Source organism: Tachypleus tridentatus, unplaced genomic scaffold (genome assembly GCF_004210375.1).
Source record: "Tachypleus tridentatus isolate NWPU-2018 unplaced genomic scaffold, ASM421037v1 tig00692702_pilon, whole genome shotgun sequence".
Lineage (NCBI taxonomy): Eukaryota > Metazoa > Arthropoda > Merostomata > Xiphosura > Limulidae > Tachypleus > Tachypleus tridentatus.
This window is the reverse complement of record NW_027467913.1, coordinates 5,417-26,079: the sequence shown is the minus strand read 5'-3', so window position 1 is coordinate 26,079 and position 20,663 is coordinate 5,417.

Below are 20,663 nucleotides of genomic sequence, written 5' to 3'. Positions count from 1 at the left end.
CAAACTCTATACCAATGTTATAGTTTCATACCAAACTCTATATCAATGTTATAGTTTCATATCAAACTCTATACCAATGTTATAGTTTCATATCAAACTTTATACCAATGTTATAGTTTCATATCAAACTCTATATCAATGTTATAGTTTCATATCAAACTCTATATCAATGTTATAGTTTCATATCAAACTCTATACCAATGTTATAGTTTCATATCAAACTCTATACCAATGTTATAGTTTCATATCAAACTCTATACCAATGTTATAGTTTCATATCAAACTCTATACCAATGTTATAGTTTCATATCAAACTCTATACCAATGTTATAGTTTCATACCAAACTCTATACCAATGTTATAGTTTCATATCAAACTCTATACCAATGTTATAGTTTCATATCAAACTCTATACCAATGTTATAGTTTCATATCAAACTCTATACCAATGTTATAGTTTCATACCAAACTCTATACCAATGTTATAGTTTCATACCAAACTCTATATCAATGTTATAGTTTCATACCAAACTCTATATCAATGTTATAGTTTCATATCAAACTCTATATCAATGTTATAGTTTCATATTAAACTCTATACCAATGTTATAGTTTCATACCAAACTCTATACCAATGTTATAGTTTCATATCAAACTCTTTATTAATGTTATAGTTTCATATCAAACTCTATACCAATGTTATAGTTTCATATCAAACTCTATACCAATGTTATAGTTTCATACCAAACTCTATATCAATGTTATAGTTTCATATCAAACTCTATACCAATGTTATAGTTTCATATCAAACTCTATACCAATGTTATAGTTTCATATCAAACTCTATAACAATGTTATAGTTTCATACCAAACTCTATATCAATGTTATAGTTTCATATCAAACTCTATACCAATGTTATAGTTTCATATCAAACTTTATACCAATGTTATAGTTTCATTCCAAACTCTATATCAATGTTATAGTTTCATATCAAACTCTATACCAATGTTATAGTTTCATATCAAACTCTATACCAATGTTATAGTTTCATATCAAACTCTATATCATTGTTATAGTTTCATACCAAACTCTATACCAATGTTATAGTTTCATATCAAACTCTATACCAATGTTATAGTTTCATATCAAACTATACCAATGTTATAGTTTCATATCAAACTCTATACCAATGTTATAGTTTCATATCAAACTCTATATCAATGTTATAGTTTCATACCAAACTCTATACCAATGTTATAGTTTCATACCAAACTCTATATCAATGTTATAGTTTCATACCAAACTCTATACCAATGTTATAGTTTCATATCAAACTCTATACCAATGTTATAGTTTCATATCAAACTCTATACCAATGTTATAGTTTCATACCAAACTCTATACCAATGTTATAGTTTCATACCAAACTCTATACCAATGTTATAGTTTCATATCAAACTCTATATCAATGTTATAGTTTCATATCAAACTCTATACCAATGTTATAGTTTCATATCAAACTCTATACCAATGTTATAGTTTCATATCAAACTATACCAATGTTATAGTTTCATACCAAACTATACCAATGTTATAGTTTCATACCAAACTCTATACCAATGTTATAGTTTCATACCAAACTCTATACCAATGTTATAGTTTCATATCAAACTCTATACCAATGTTATAGTTTCATATCAAACTCTATACCAATGTTATAGTTTCATATCAAACTCTATACCAATGTTATAGTTTCATATCAAACTCTATACCAATGTTATAGTTTCATATCAAACTCTATACCAATGTTATAGTTTCATATCAAACTCTATACCAATGTTATAGTTTCATATCAAACTCTATACCAATGTTATAGTTTCATATCAAACTCTATACCAATGTTATAGTTTCATATCAAACTCTATACCAATGTTATAGTTTCATATCAAACTCTATACCAATGTTATAGTTTCATACCAAACTGCTATACCAATGTTATAGTTTCATACCAAACTCTATACCAATGTTATAGTTTCATACCAAACTCTATACCAATGTTATAGTTTCATATCAAACTCTATACCAATGTTATAGTTTCATATCAAACTCTATATCAATGTTATAGTTTCATACCAAACTCTATACCAATGTTATAGTTTCATACCAAACTCTATACCAATGTTATAGTTTCATATCAAACTTTATACCAATGTTATAGTTTCATTCCAAACTCTATATCAATGTTATAGTTTCATATCAAACTGTATATCAATGTTATAGTTTCATATCAACCTGTATACCAATGTTATAGTTTCATATCAAACTCTATATCAATTTTATAGTTTCATATCAAACTCTATACCAATGTTATAGTTTCATACCAAACTCTATACCAATGTTATAGTTTCATACCAAACTCTATATCAATGTTATAGTTTCATATCAAACTCTATATCAATGTTATAGTTTCATATTAAACTCTATACCAATGTTATAGTTTCATACCAAACTCTATACCAATGTTATAGTTGCATATCAAACTCTTTATTAATGTTATAGTTTCATATCAAACTCTATACGAATGTTATAGTTTCATATCAAACTATCAATGTTATAGTTTCATACCAAACTCTATATCAATGTTATAGTTTCATATCAAACTCTATCCAATGTTATAGTTTCATATCAAACTCTATACCAATGTTATAGTTTCATATCAAACTCTATACCAATGTTATAGTTTCATATCAAACTCTATACCAATGTTATAGTTTCATACCAAACTCTATATCAATGTTATAGTTTCATATCAAACTCTATACCAATGTTATAGTTTCATATCAAACTCTATACCAATGTTATAGTTTCATTCCAAACTCTATATCAATGTTATAGTTTCATATCAAACTCTATATCAATGTTATAGTTTCATATCAAACTCTATACCAATGTTATAGTTTCATATCAAACTCTATACCAATGTTATAGTTTCATATCAAACTCTATACCAATGTTATAGTTTCATATCAAACTCTATACCAATGTTATAGTTTCATATCAAACTCTATACCAATGTTATAGTTTCATATCAAACTCTATACCAATGTTATAGTTTCATATCAAACTCTATATCAATGTTATAGTTTCATACCAAACTCTATACCAATGTTATAGTTTCATACCAAACTCTATATCAATGTTATAGTTTCATACCAAACTCTATACCAATGTTATAGTTTCATACCAAACTATACCAATGTTATAGTTTCATACCAAACTCTATACCAATGTTATAGTTTCATACCAAACTCTATACCAATGTTATAGTTTCATACTATACCAATGTTATAGTTTCATATCAAACTCTATACCAATGTTATAGTTTCATATCAAACTCTCTATAGTTTCCAATGTTATAGTTTCATATCAAACTCTATACCAATGTTATAGTTTCAATCAAAAACTCTATACCAATGTTATAGTTTCATATCAAACTCAAACTATACCAATGTTATAGTTTCATATCAAACTCTATACCAATGTTATAGTTTCATACCAAACTCTATACCAATGTTATAGTTTCATATCAAACTCTATACCAATGTTATAGTTTCATACCAAATGCTATACCATTGTTATAGTTTCATACCAAACTCTATACCAATGTTATAGTTTCATACCAAACTCTATACCAATGTTATAGTTTCATATCAAACTCTATACCAATGTTATAGTTTCATATCAAACTCTATACCAATGTTATAGTTTCATACCAAACTCTATACCAATGTTATAGTTTCATACCAAACTCCATACCAATGTAATAGTTTCATATCAAACTTTATACCAATGTTACAGTTTCATTCCAAACTCTATATCAATGTTATGGTTTCATATCAAACTGTATATCAATGTTATAGTTTCATATCAACCTGTATACCAATGTTATAGTTTCATATCAAACTCTATATCAATGTTATAGTTTCATATCAAACTCTATACCAATGTTATAGTTTCATACCAAACTCTATACCAATGTTATAGTTTCATACCAAACTCTATATCAATGTTATAGTTTCATATCAAACTCTATATCAATGTTATAGTTTCATATTAAACTCTATACCAATGTTATAGTTTCATACCAAACTCTATACCAATGTTATAGTTTCATATCAAACTCTTTATTAATGTTATAGTTTCATATCAAACTCTATACCAATGTTATAGTTTCATATCAAACTCTATATCAATGTTATAGTTTCATATCAAACTCTATATCAATGTTATAGTTTCATATCAAACTCTATACAATGTTATAGTTTCATATCAAACTCTATACCAATGTTATAGTTTCATATCAAACTCTATACCAATGTTATAGTTTCATACCAAACTCTATATCAATGTTATAGTTTCATATCAAACTCTATACCAATGTTATAGTTTCATATCAAACTTTATACCAATGTTATAGTTTCATATCAAACTCTATACCAATGTTATAGTTTCATATCAAACTCTATACCAATGTTATAGTTTCATATCAACCTCTATACCAATGTTATAGTTTCATAGTCATAAAACTCTATACCAATGTTATAGTTTCATATCAAACTCTATACCAATGTTATAGTTTCATATCAAACTCTATACCAATGTTATAGTTTCATATCAAACTCTATACCAATGTTATAGTTTCATATCAAACTCTATACCAATGTTATAGTTTCATACCAAATTCTATATCAATGTTATAGTTTCATACCAAATTCTATATCAATGTTATAGTTTCATACCAAACTCTATACCAATGTTATAGTTTCATACCAAACTCTATACCAATGTTATAGTTTCATACCAAACTCTATACCAATGTTATAGTTTCATACCAAACTCTATACCAATGTTATAGTTTCATATCAAACTCTATACCAATGTTATAGTTTCATATCAAACTCTATACCAATGTTATAGTTTCATATCAAACTCTATACCAATGTTATAGTTTCATATCAAACTCTATAACAATGTTATAGTTTCATATCAAACTATACCAATGTTATAGTTTCATACCAAACTCTATACCAATGTTATAGTTTCATATCAAACTCTATACCAATGTTATAGTTTCATATCAAACTCTATACCAATGTTATAGTTTCATACCAAACTCTATACCAATGTTATAGTTTCATACCAAACTCTATACCAATGTTATAGTTTCATATCAAACTCTATACCAATGTTATAGTTTCATATCAAACTCTATACCAATGTTATAGTTTCATATCAAACTCTATACCAATGTTATAGTTTCATATCAAACTCTATACCAATGTTATAGTTTCATATCAAACTCTATACCAATGTTATAGTTTCATATCAAACTCTATACCAATGTTATAGTTTCATATCAAACTCTATACCAATGTTATAGTTTCATATCAAACTCTATACCAATGTTATAGTTTCATATCAAACTCTATACCAATGTTATAGTTTCATATCAAACTCTATACCAATGTTATAGTTTCATATCAAATTCTATACGAATGTTATAGTTTCATACCAAATGCTATACCATTGTTATAGTTTCATACCAAACTCTATACCAATGTTATAGTTTCATACCAAACTCTATACCAATGTTATAGTTTCATATCAAACTCTATACCAATGTTATAGTTTCATATCAAACTCTATACCAATGTTATAGTTTCATACCAAACTCTATACCAATGTTATAGTTTCATACCAAACTCTATACCAATGTTATAGTTTCATATCAAACTTTATACCAATGTTATAGTTTCATTCCAAACTCTATATCAATGTTATAGTTTCATATTAAACTGTATATCAGTGTTATAGTTTCATATCAACCTCTATACCAATGTTATAGTTTGATATCAAACTCTATATCAATTTTATAGTTTCATATCAAACTCTATACCAATGTTATAGTTTCATACCAAACTCTATACCAATGTTATAGTTTCATACCAAACTCCATATCAATGTTATAGTTTCATATCAAACTCTATATCAATGTTATAGTTTCATATCAAACTCTATACCAATGTTATAGTTTCATACCAAACTCTATACCAATGTTATAGTTTCATATCAAACTCTTTATTAATGTTATAGTTTCATATCAAACTCTATACGAATGTTATAGTTTCATATCAAACTCTATATCAATGTTATAGTTTCATACCAAACTCTATATCAATGTTATAGTTTCATATCAAACTCTATACCAATGTTATAGTTTCATATCAAACTCTATACCAATGTTATAGTTTCATATCAAACTCTATACCAATGTTATAGTTTCATACCAAACTCTATATCAATGTTATAGTTTCATATCAAACTCTATACCAATGTTATAGTTTCATATCAAACTTTATACCAATGTTATAGTTTCATTCCAAACTCTATATCAATGTTATAGTTTCATATCAAACTCTATATCAATGTTATAGTTTCATATCAACCAGTATACCAATGTTATAGTTTCATATCAAACTCTATATCAATTTTATAGTTTCATATCAAACTCTATACCAATGTTATAGTTTCATATCAAACTCTATAACAATGTTATAGTTTCATATCAAACTATATACCAATGTTATAGTTTCATATCAAACTCTATACCAATGTTATAGTTTCATATCAAACTCTATATCAATGTTATAGTTTCATATCAAACTCTATACCAATGTTATAGTTTCATACCAAACTCTATACCAATGTTATAGTTTCATACCAAACTCTATACCAATGTTATAGTTTCATACCAAACTCTATACCAATGTTATAGTTTCATACCAAACTCTATACCAATGTTATAGTTTCATATCAAACTCTATACCAATGTTATAGTTTCATATCAAACTCTATACCAATGTTATAGTTTCATATCAAACTCTATATCAATGTTATAGTTTCATATCAAACTCTATACCAATGTTATAGTTTCATATCAAACTCTATACCAATGTTATAGTTTCATATCAAACTCTATACCAATGTTATAGTTTCATATCAAACTCTATACCAATGTTATAGTTTCATATCAAACTCTATACCAATGTTATAGTTTCATACCAAACTCTATACCAATGTTATAGTTTCATATCAAACTCTATACCAATGTTATAGTTTCATACCAAATGCTATACCAATGTTATAGTTTCATACCAAACTCTATACCAATGTTATAGTTTCATACCAAACTCTATACCAATGTTATAGTTTCATATCAAACTCTATACCAATGTTATAGTTTCATATCAAACTCTATACCAATGTTATAGTTTCATACCAAACTCTATACCAATGTTATAGTTTCATACCAAACTCTATACCAATGTTATAGTTTCATATCAAACTCTATACCAATGTTATAGTTTCATTCCAAACTCTATATCAATGTTATAGTTTCATATCAAACTGTATATCAGTGTTATAGTTTCATATCAACCTCTATACCAATGTTATAGTTTCATATCAAACTCTATATCAATGTTATAGTTTCATATCAAACTCTATACCAATGTTATAGTTTCATACCAAACTCTATACCAATGTTATAGTTTCATACCAAACTCCATATCAATGTTATAGTTTCATATCAAACTCTATATCAATGTTATAGTTTCATATTAAACTCTATACCAATGTTATAGTTTCATACCAAACTCTATACCAATGTTATAGTTTCATATCAAACTCTTTATTAATGTTATAGTTTCATATCAAACTCTATACCAATGTTATAGTTTCATATCAAACTCTATACCAATGTTATAGTTTCATACCAAACTCTATATCAGTGTTATAGTTTCATATCAAACTCTATACCAATGTTATAGTTTCATATCAAACTCTATACCAATGTTATAGTTTCATATCAAACTCTATACCAATGTTATAGTTTCATACCAAACTCTATACCAATGTTATAGTTTCATATCAAACTCTATACCAATGTTATAGTTTCATATCAAACTCTATACCAATGTTATAGTTTCATATCCAAACTCTATATCAATGTTATAGTTTCATATCAAACTCTATATCAATGTTATAGTTTCATATCAAACTCTATACCAATGTTATAGTTTCATATCAAACTCTATACCAATGTTATAGTTTCATATCAAACTCTATACCAATGTTATAGTTTCATATCAAACTCTATACCAATGTTATAGTTTCATACCAAACTCTATACCAATGTTATAGTTTCATACCAAACTCTATACCAATGTTATAGTTTCATACCAAACTCTATACCAATGTTATAGTTTCATACCAAACTCTATACCAATGTTATAGTTTCATATCAAACTCTATACCAATGTTATAGTTTCATATCAAACTCTATACCAATGTTATAGTTTCATATCAAACTCTATACCAATGTTATAGTTTCATATCAAACTCTATACCAATGTTATAGTTTCATATCAAACTCTATACCAATGTTATAGTTTCATATCAAACTCTATACCAATGTTATAGTTTCATATCAAACTCTATACCAATGTTATAGTTTCATATCAAACTCTATACCAATGTTATAGTTTCATACCAAACTCTATACCAATGTTATAGTTTCATACCAAACTCTATACCAATGTTATAGTTTCATACCAAACTCTATACCAATGTTATAGTTTCATATCAAACTCTATACCAATGTTATAGTTTCATATCAAACTCTATACCAATGTTATAGTTTCATACCAAACTCTATACCAATGTTATAGTTTCATACCAAACTCTATACCAATGTTATAGTTTCATATCAAACTTTATACCAATGTTATAGTTTCATACCAAACTCTATATCAATGTTATAGTTTCATATCAAACTCTATATCAATGTTATAGTTTCATATCAAACTGTATACCAATGTTATAGTTTCATATCAAACTCTATATCAATGTTATAGTTTCATATCAAACTCTATACCAATGTTATAGTTTCATACCAAACTCTATACCAATGTTATAGTTTCATACCAAACTCTATATCAATGTTATAGTTTCATATCAAACTCTATATCAATGTTATAGTTTCATATCAAACTCTATACCAATGTTATAGTTTCATACCAAACTCTATACCAATGTTATAGTTTCATATCAAACTCTTTATTAATGTTATAGTTTCATATCAAACTCTATACCAATGTTATAGTTTCATATCAAACTCTATACCAATGTTATAGTTTCATACCAAACTCTATCAATGTTATAGTTTCATATCAAACTCTATACCAATGTTATAGTTTCATATCAAACTCTATACCAATGTTATAGTTTCATATCAAACTCTATACCAATGTTATAGTTTCATACCAAACTCTATATCAATGTTATAGTTTCATATCAAACTCTATACCAATGTTATAGTTTCATATCAAACTCTATACCAATGTTATAGTTTCATATCAAACTCTATATCAATGTTATAGTTTCATATCAAACTCTATACCAATGTTATAGTTTCATATCAAACTGTATATCAATGTTATAGTTTCATACCAAACTCTATACCAATGTTATAGTTTCGTACCAAACTCTATATCAATGTTATAGTTTCGTACCAAACTCTATACCAATGTTATAGTTTCATACCAAACTCTATACCAATGTTATAGTTTCATACCAAACTCTATACCAATGTTATAGTTTCATATCAAACTCTATACCAATGTTATAGTTTCATACCAAACTCTATATCAATGTTATAGTTTCATATCAAACTCTATACCAATGTTATAGTTTCATATCAAACTCTATACCAATGTTATAGTTTCATATCAAACTCTATACCAATGTTATAGTTTCATATCAAACTCTATAACAATGTTATAGTTTCATATCAAACTCTATACCAATGTTATAGTTTCATACCAAACTCTATACCAATGTTATAGTTTCATACCAAACTCTATACCAATGTTATAGTTTCATATCAAACTCTATACCAATGTTATAGTTTCATATCAAACTCTATACCAATGTTATAGTTTCATACCAAACTCTATACCAATGTTATAGTTTCATACCAAACTCTATACCAATGTTATAGTTTCATATCAAACTCTATACCAATGTTATAGTTTCATATCAAACTCTATACCAATGTTATAGTTTCATACCAAACTCTATACCAATGTTATAGTTTCATACCAAACTCCATACCAATGTAATAGTTTCATATCAAACTTTATACCAATGTTACAGTTTCATTCCAAACTCTATATCAATGTTATGGTTTCATATCAAACTCTATATCAATGTTATAGTTTCATATTAAACTCTATACCAATGTTATAGTTTCATATCAAACTCTATATCAATGTTATAGTTTCATATCAAACTCTATACCAATGTTATAGTTTCATATCAAACTCTATACCAATGTTATAGTTTCATATCAAACTCTATATCAATGTTATAGTTTCATATCAAACTCTATATCAATGTTATAGTTTCATATTAAACTCTATATCAATGTTATAGTTTCATATCAAACTCTATACCAATGTTATAGTTTCATATCAAACTCTATACCAATGTTATAGTTTCATATCAAACTCTATACGAATGTTATAGTTTCATATCAAACTCTATATCAATGTTATAGTTTCATATCAAACTCTATATCAATGTTATAGTTTCATACCAAACTATATCAATGTTATAGTTTCATATCAAACTCTATACCAATGTTATAGTTTCATATCAAACTCTATACCAATGTTATAGTTTCATATCAAACTCTATACCAATGTTATAGTTTCATACCAAACTCTATATCAGTGTTAGTTTCATATCAAACTCTATACCAATGTTATAGTTTCATATCAAACTTTATACCAATGTTATAGTTTCATTCCAAACTCTATATCCAATGTTATAGTTTCATATGAAACTGTATATCAATTTTGTATAATTTCATATCAAAATCTATACCACTGTTATAGTTTCATATCAAACTCTATATCAATGTTATAGTTTCATATCAAACTCTATACCAATGTTATAGTTTCATATCAAACTCTATACCAATGTTATAGTTTCATATCAAACTCTATACCAATGTTATAGTTTCATATCAAACTCTATACCAATGTTATAGTTTCATATCAAACTGTATATCAATGTTATAGTTTCATACCAAACTCTGTACCAATGTTATAGTTTCATACCAAACTCTATACCAATGTTATAGTTTCATACCAAACTCTATACCAATGTTATAGTTTCATATCAAACTCTTTATTAATGTTATAGTTTCATACCAAACTCTATACCAATGTTATAGTTTCATATCAAACTGTATATCATTGTTATAGTTTCATACCAAACTCTGTACCAATGTTATAGTTTCATATCAAACTCTATACCAATGTTATAGTTTCATATCAAACTCTATAACAATGTTATAGTTTCATATCAAACTCTATACCAATGTTATAGTTTCATATCAAACTCTATACCAATGTTATAGTTTCATACCAAACTATACCAATGTTATAGTTTCATATCAAACTCTATACCAATGTTATAGTTTCATATCAAACTCTATACCAATGTTATAGTTTCATATCAAACTCTATACCAATGTTATAGTTTCATATCAAACTCTATACCAATGTTATAGTTTCATATCAAACTCTATACCAATGTTATAGTTTCATATCAAACTCTATACGAATGTTATAGTTTCATATCAAACTCTATATCAATGTTATAGTTTCATATCAAACTCTATACCAATGTTATAGTTTCATATCAAACTCTATACCAATGTTATAGTTTCATATCAAACTCTATACCAATGTTATAGTTTCATATCAAACTCTATACCAATGTTATAGTTTCATATCAAACTCTATACCAATGTTATAGTTTCATATCAAACTCTATACCAATGTTATAGTTTCATATCAAACTCTATACCAATGTTATAGTTTCATATCAAACTCTATACCAATGTTATAGTTTCATATCAAACTCTATACCAATGTTATAGTTTCATATCAAACTCTATACCAATGTTATAGTTTCATACCAAACTCTATATCAATGTTAGTTTCATATCAAACTCTATACCAATGTTATAGTTTCATACCAAACTCTATACCAATGTTATAGTTTCATACCAAACTCTATACCAATGTTATAGTTTCATACCAAACTCTATACCAATGTTATAGTTTCATACCAAACTCTATACCAATGTTATAGTTTCATATCAAACTCTATACCAATGTTATAGTTTCATACCAAACTCTATACCAATGTTATAGTTTCATATCAAACTCTATACCAATGTTATAGTTTCATATCAAACTCTATACCAATGTTATAGTTTCATATCAAACTCTATACCAATGTTATAGTTTCATATCAAACTCTATACCAATGTTATAGTTTCATATCAAACTCTATACCAATGTTATAGTTTCATATCAAACTCTATACCAATGTTATAGTTTCATATCAAACTCTATACCAATGTTATAGTTTCATATCAAACTCTATACCAATGTTATAGTTTCATACCAAACTCTATACCAATGTTATAGTTTCATATCAAACTCTATACCAATGTTATAGTTTCATATCAAACTCTATACCAATGTTATAGTTTCATATCAAACTCTATACCAATGTTATAGTTTCATATCAAACTCTATACCAATGTTATAGTTTCATATCAAACTCTATACCAATGTTATAGTTTCATACCAAACTCTATACCAATGTTATAGTTTCATATCAAACTCTATACCAATGTTATAGTTTCATATCAAACTCTATACCAATGTTATAGTTTCATATCAAACTCTATATCAATGTTATAGTTTCATATCAAACTCTATACCAATGTTATAGTTTCATATCAAACTCTATACCAATGTTATAGTTTCATATCAAACTCTATATCCAATGTTATAGTTTCATATCAAACTCTATACCAATGTTATAGTTTCATATCAAACTCTATACCAATGTTATAGTTTCATATCAAACTCTATACCAATGTTATAGTTTCATATCAAACTCTATACCAATGTTATAGTTTCATATCAAACTCTATACCAATGTTATAGTTTCATATCAAACTCTATATCAATGTTATAGTTTCATACCAAACTCTATACCAATGTTATAGTTTCATATCAAACTCTATACCAATGTTATAGTTTCATATCAAACTCTATACCAATGTTATAGTTTCATATCAAACTCTATACCAATGTTATAGTTTCATACCAAACTCTATACCAATGTTATAGTTTCATATCAAACTCTATACCAATGTTATAGTTTCATATCAAACTCTATACCAATGTTATAGTTTCATATCAAACTCTATACCAATGTTATAGTTTCATATCAAACTCTATACCAATGTTATAGTTTCATATCAAACTCTATATCAATGTTATAGTTTCATATCAAACTCTATACCAATGTTATAGTTTCATACCAAACTCTATATCAATGTTATAGTTTCATACCAAACTCTATACCAATGTTATAGTTTCATACCAAACTCTATACCAATGTTATAGTTTCATATCAAACTCTATACCAATGTTATAGTTTCATACCAAACTCTATACCAATGTTATAGTTTCATATCAAACTCTATATCAATGTTATAGTTTCATATCAAACTCTATACCAATGTTATAGTTTCATATCAAACTCTATACCAATGTTATAGTTTCATATCAAACTCTATACCAATGTTATAGTTTCATATCAAACTCTATACCAATGTTATAGTTTCATATCAAACTCTATACCAATGTTATAGTTTCATATCAAACTCTATACCAATGTTATAGTTTCATACCAAACTCTATACCAATGTTATAGTTTCATATCAAACTCTATACCAATGTTATAGTTTCATACCAAACTCTATACCAATGTTATAGTTTCATACCAAACTCTATACCAATGTTATAGTTTCATACCAAACTCTATACCAATGTTATAGTTTCATATCAAACTCTATACCAATGTTATAGTTTCATATCAAACTCTATACCAATGTTATAGTTTCATATCAAACTCTATACCAATGTTATAGTTTCATACCAAACTCTATACCAATGTTATAGTTTCATATCAAACTTTATACCAATGTTATAGTTTCATTCCAAACTCTATATCAATGTTATAGTTTCATATCAAACTCTATATCAATGTTATAGTTTCATATCAACCTCTATACCAATGTTATAGTTTCATATCAAACTCTATATCAATGTTATAGTTTCATATCAAACTCTATACCAATGTTATAGTTTCATACCAAACTCTATACCAATGTTATAGTTTCATACCAAACTCTATATCAATGTTATAGTTTCATATCAAACTCTATATCAATGTTATAGTTTCATATCAAACTCTATACCAATGTTATAGTTTCATACCAAACTCTATACCAATGTTATAGTTTCATATCAAACTCTTTATTAATGTTATAGTTTCATATCAAACTCTATACCAATGTTATAGTTTCATATCAAACTCTATACCAATGTTATAGTTTCATATCAAACTCTATATCAATGTTATAGTTTCATATCAAACTATATCAATGTTATAGTTTCATATCAAACTCTATACCAATGTTATAGTTTCATATCAAACTCTATACCAATGTTATAGTTTCATATCAAACTCTATACCAATGTTATAGTTTCATATCAAACTCTATACCAATGTTATAGTTTCATACCAAACTCTATATCAATGTTATAGTTTCATATCAAACTCTATACCAATGTTATAGTTTCATATCAAACTCTATACCAATGTTATAGTTTCATATCAAACTCTATACCAATGTTATAGTTTCATATCAAACTCTATATCAATGTTATAGTTTCATATCAAACTCTATACCAATGTTATAGTTTCATATCAAACTCTATACCAATGTTATAGTTTCATATCAAACTCTATACCAATGTTATAGTTTCATATCAAACTCTATACCAATGTTATAGTTTCATATCAAACTCTATACCAATGTTATAGTTTCATATCAAACTCTATACCAATGTTATAGTTTCATATCAAACTCTATACCAATGTTATAGTTTCATACCAAACTCTATACCAATGTTATAGTTTCATATCAAACTCTATACCAATGTTATAGTTTCATATCAAACTCTATATCAATGTTATAGTTTCATATCAAACTCTATATCCAATGTTATAGTTTCATATCAAACTCTATACCAATGTTATAGTTTCATACCAAACTCTATACCAATGTTATAGTTTCATATCAAACTCTATATCAATGTTATAGTTTCATATCAAACTCTATACCAATGTTATAGTTTCATATCAAACTCTATATCAATGTTATAGTTTCATATCAAACTCTATATCAATGTTATAGTTTCATATCAAACTCTATATCAATGTTATAGTTTCATATCAAACTCTATACCAATGTTATAGTTTCATATCAAACTCTATACCAATGTTATAGTTTCATATCAAACTCTATACCAATGTTATAGTTTCATATCAAACTCTATACCAATGTTATAGTTTCATATCAAACTCTATATCAATGTTATAGTTTCATACCAAACTCTATATCAATGTTATAGTTTCATATCAAACTCTATACCAATGTTATAGTTTCATATCAAACTCTATACCAATGTTATAGTTTCATATCAAACTCTATACCAATGTTATAGTTTCATACCAAACTCTATATCAATGTTATAGTTTCATATCAAACTCTATACCAATGTTATAGTTTCATATCAAACTTATATACCAATGTTATAGTTTCATTCCAAACTCTATATCAATGTTATAGTTTCATATCAAACTCTATATCAATGTTATAGTTTCATATCAAACTCTATACCAATGTTATAGTTTCATATCAAACTCTATATCAATGTTATAGTTTCATATCAAACTCTATACCACTGTTATAGTTTCATATCAAACTCTATAACAATGTTATAGTTTCATATCAAACTATACCAATGTTATAGTTTCATATCAAACTCTATACCAATGTTATAGTTTCATATCAAACTGTATATCAATGTTATAGTTTCATACCAAACTCTGTACCAATGTTATAGTTTCATACCAAACTCTATACCAATGTTATAGTTTCATACCAAACTCTATACCAATGTTATAGTTTCATATCAAACTCTATACCAATGTTATAGTTTCATATCAAACTCTATATACCAATGTTATAGTTTCATACCAAACTCTATACCAATGTTATAGTTTCATATCAAACTCTATACCAATGTTATAGTTTCATATCAAACTCTATACCAATGTTATAGTTTCATATCAAACTCTATACCAATGTTATAGTTTCATATCAAACTCTATATGTTATAGTTTCATATCAAACTCTATACCAATGTTATAGTTTCATACCAAACTCTATACCAATGTTATAGTTTCATACCAAACTCTATACCAATGTTATAGTTTCATATCAAACTCTATACCAATGTTATAGTTTCATATCAAACTCTATACCAATGTTATAGTTTCATATCAAACTCTATACCAATGTTATAGTTTCATACCAAACTCTATACCAATGTTATAGTTTCATATCAAACTCTATACCAATGTTATAGTTTCATATCAAACTCTATATCAATGTTATAGTTTCATATCAAACTCTATACCAATGTTATAGTTTCATATCAAACTCTATACCAATGTTATAGTTTCATATCAAACTCTATACCAATGTTATAGTTTCATATCAAACTCTATATCAATGTTATAGTTTCATATCAAACTCTATACCAATGTTATAGTTTCATATCAAACTCTATACCAATGTTATAGTTTCATATCAAACTCTATACCAATGTTATAGTTTCATATCAAACTCTATACCAATGTTATAGTTTCATATCAAACTCTATACCAATGTTATAGTTTCATATCAAACTCTATACCAATGTTATAGTTTCATACCAAACTCTATATCAATGTTATAGTTTCATATCAAACTCTATACCAATGTTATAGTTTCATATCAAACTCTATACCAATGTTATAGTTTCATACCAAACTCTATACCAATGTTATAGTTTCATATCAAACTCTATACCAATGTTATAGTTTCATATCAAACTCTATACCAATGTTATAGTTTCATATCAAACTCTATACCAATGTTATAGTTTCATATCAAACTCTATACCAATGTTATAGTTTCATACAAACTCTATACCAATGTTATAGTTTCATATCAAACTCTATACCAATGTTATAGTTTCATATCAAACTCTATACCAATGTTATAGTTTCATATCAAACTCTATACCAATGTTATAGTTTCATATCAAACTCTATACCAATGTTATAGTTTCATATCAAACTCTATACCAATGTTATAGTTTCATATCAAACTCTATACCAATGTTATAGTTTCATATCAAACTCTATACCAATGTTATAGTTTCATACCAAACTCTATACCAATGTTATAGTTTCATATCAAACTCTATACCAATGTTATAGTTTCATATCAAACTCTATACCAATGTTATAGTTTCATATCAAACTCTATACCAATGTTATAGTTTCATACCAAACTCTATACCAATGTTATAGTTTCATACCAAACTCTATACCAATGTTATAGTTTCATATCAAACTCTATACCAATGTTATAGTTTCATATCAAACTCTATATCAATGTTATAGTTTCATATCAAACTCTATATCAATGTTATAGTTTCATATCAAACTCTATACCAATGTTATAGTTTCATATCAAACTCTATATCAATGTTATAGTTTCATATCAAACTCTATACCAATGTTATAGTTTCATATCAAACTCTATACCAATGTTATAGTTTCATACCAAACTCTATATCAATGTTATAGTTTCATATCAAACTCTATATCAATGTTATAGTTTCATATCAAACTCTATACCAATGTTATAGTTTCATACCAAACTCTATACCAATGTTATAGTTTCATATCAAACTCTATATCCAATGTTATAGTTTCATATCAAACTCTATACCAATGTTATAGTTTCATATCAAACTCTATATCAATGTTATAGTTTCATATCAAACTCTATATCAATGTTATAGTTTCATATCAAACTCTATACCAATGTTATAGTTTCATATCAAACTCTATACCAATGTTATAGTTTCATATCAAACTCTATACCAATGTTATAGTTTCATATCAAACTCTATACCAATGTTATAGTTTCATATCAAACTCTATACCAATGTTATAGTTTCATATCAAACTCTATACCAATGTTATAGTTTCATATCATACTCTATATATACAAACATATCTATACCAATGTTATAGTTTCATATCAAACTCATATCATGTTATAGTTTCATATCAAACTCTATACCAATGTTATAGTTTCATATCCAAACTCTATACCAATGTTATAGTTTCATACCAAACTCTATACCAATGTTATAGTTTCATACCAAACTCTATACCAATGTTATAGTTTCATATCAAACTCTATACCAATGTTATAGTTTCATACCAAACTCTATACCAATGTTATAGTTTCATACCAAACTCTATATGTTATAGTTTCATATCAAACTCTATACCAATGTTATAGTTTCATATCAAACTCTATACCAATGTTATAGTTTCATATCAAACTCTATACCAATGTTATAGTTTCATATCAAACTCTATAAATGTTATAGTTTCAATGTTATAGTTTCATATCAAACTCTATACCAATGTTATAGTTTCATATCAAACTCTATACCAATGTTATAGTTTCATATCAAACTCTATACCAATGTTATAGTTTCATATCAAACTCTATACCAATGTTATAGTTTCATACCAAATGCTATACCAATGTTATAGTTTCATATCAAACTCTATACCAATGTTATAGTTTCATACCAAACTCTATACCAATGTTATAGTTTCATATCAAACTCTATACCAATGTTATAGTTTCATATCAAACTCTATACCAATGTTATAGTTTCATACCAAACTCTATACCAATGTTATAGTTTCATACCAAACTCTATACCAATGTTATAGTTTCATATCAAACTCTATACCAATGTTATAGTTTCATTCCAAACTCTATATCAATGTTATAGTTTCATATTAAACTCTATATCAATGTTATAGTTTCATATCAACCTGTATACCAATGTTATAGTTTCATATCAAACTCTATATCAATGTTATAGTTTCATATCAAACTCTATACCAATGTTATAGTTTCATACCAAACTCTATACCAATGTTATAGTTTCATACCAAACTCTATACCAATGTTATAGTTTCATATCAAACTCTATATCAATGTTATAGTTTCATATCAAACTCTATACCAATGTTATAGTTTCATACCAAACTCTATACCAATGTTATAGTTTCATATCAAACTCTATACCAATGTTATAGTTTCATATCAAACTCTATACCAATGTTATAGTTTCATATCAAACTCTATATCAATGTTATAGTTTCATATCAAACTCTATATCAATGTTATAGTTTCATATCAAACTCTATATCAATGTTATAGTTTCATATCAAACTCTATACCAATGTTATAGTTTCATATCAAACTCTATACCAATGTTATAGTTTCATATCAAACTCTATACCAATGTTATAGTTTCATATCAAACTCTATACCAATGTTATAGTTTCATACCAAACTCTATATCAATGTTATAGTTTCATATCAAACTCTATACCAATGTTATAGTTTCATATCAAACTCTATACCAATGTTATAGTTTCATATCAAACTCTATATCAATGTTATAGTTTCATATCAAACTCTATATCAATGTTATAGTTTCATATCAAACTCTATACCAATGTTATAGTTTCATATCAAACTCTATACCAATGTTATAGTTTCATATCAAACTCTATACCAATGTTATAGTTTCATATCAAACTCTATACCAATGTTATAGTTTCATATCAAACTCTATACCAATGTTATAGTTTCATATCAAACTCTATACCAATGTTATAGTTTCATATCAAACTCTATACCAATGTTATAGTTTCATATCAAACTCTATACCAATGTTATAGTTTCATACCAAACTCTATACCAATGTTATAGTTTCATACCAAACTCTATACCAATGTTATAGTTTCATATCAAACTCTATACCAATGTTATAGTTTCATACCAAACTCTATACCAATGTTATAGTTTCATATCAAACTCTATACCAATGTTATAGTTTCATACCAAACTCTATACCAATGTTATAGTTTCATATCCAAACTCTATACAATGTTATAGTTTCATATCAAACTCTATACCAATGTTATAGTTTCATATCAAACTCTATACCAATGTTATAGTTTCATATCAAACTCTATACCAATGTTATAGTTTCATATCAAACTCTATACCAATGTTATAGTTTCATATCAAACTCTATACCAATGTTATAGTTTCATATCAAACTCTATACCAATGTTATAGTTTCATATCAAACTCTATACCAATGTTATAGTTTCATACCAAACTCTATACCAATGTTATAGTTTCATATCAAACTCT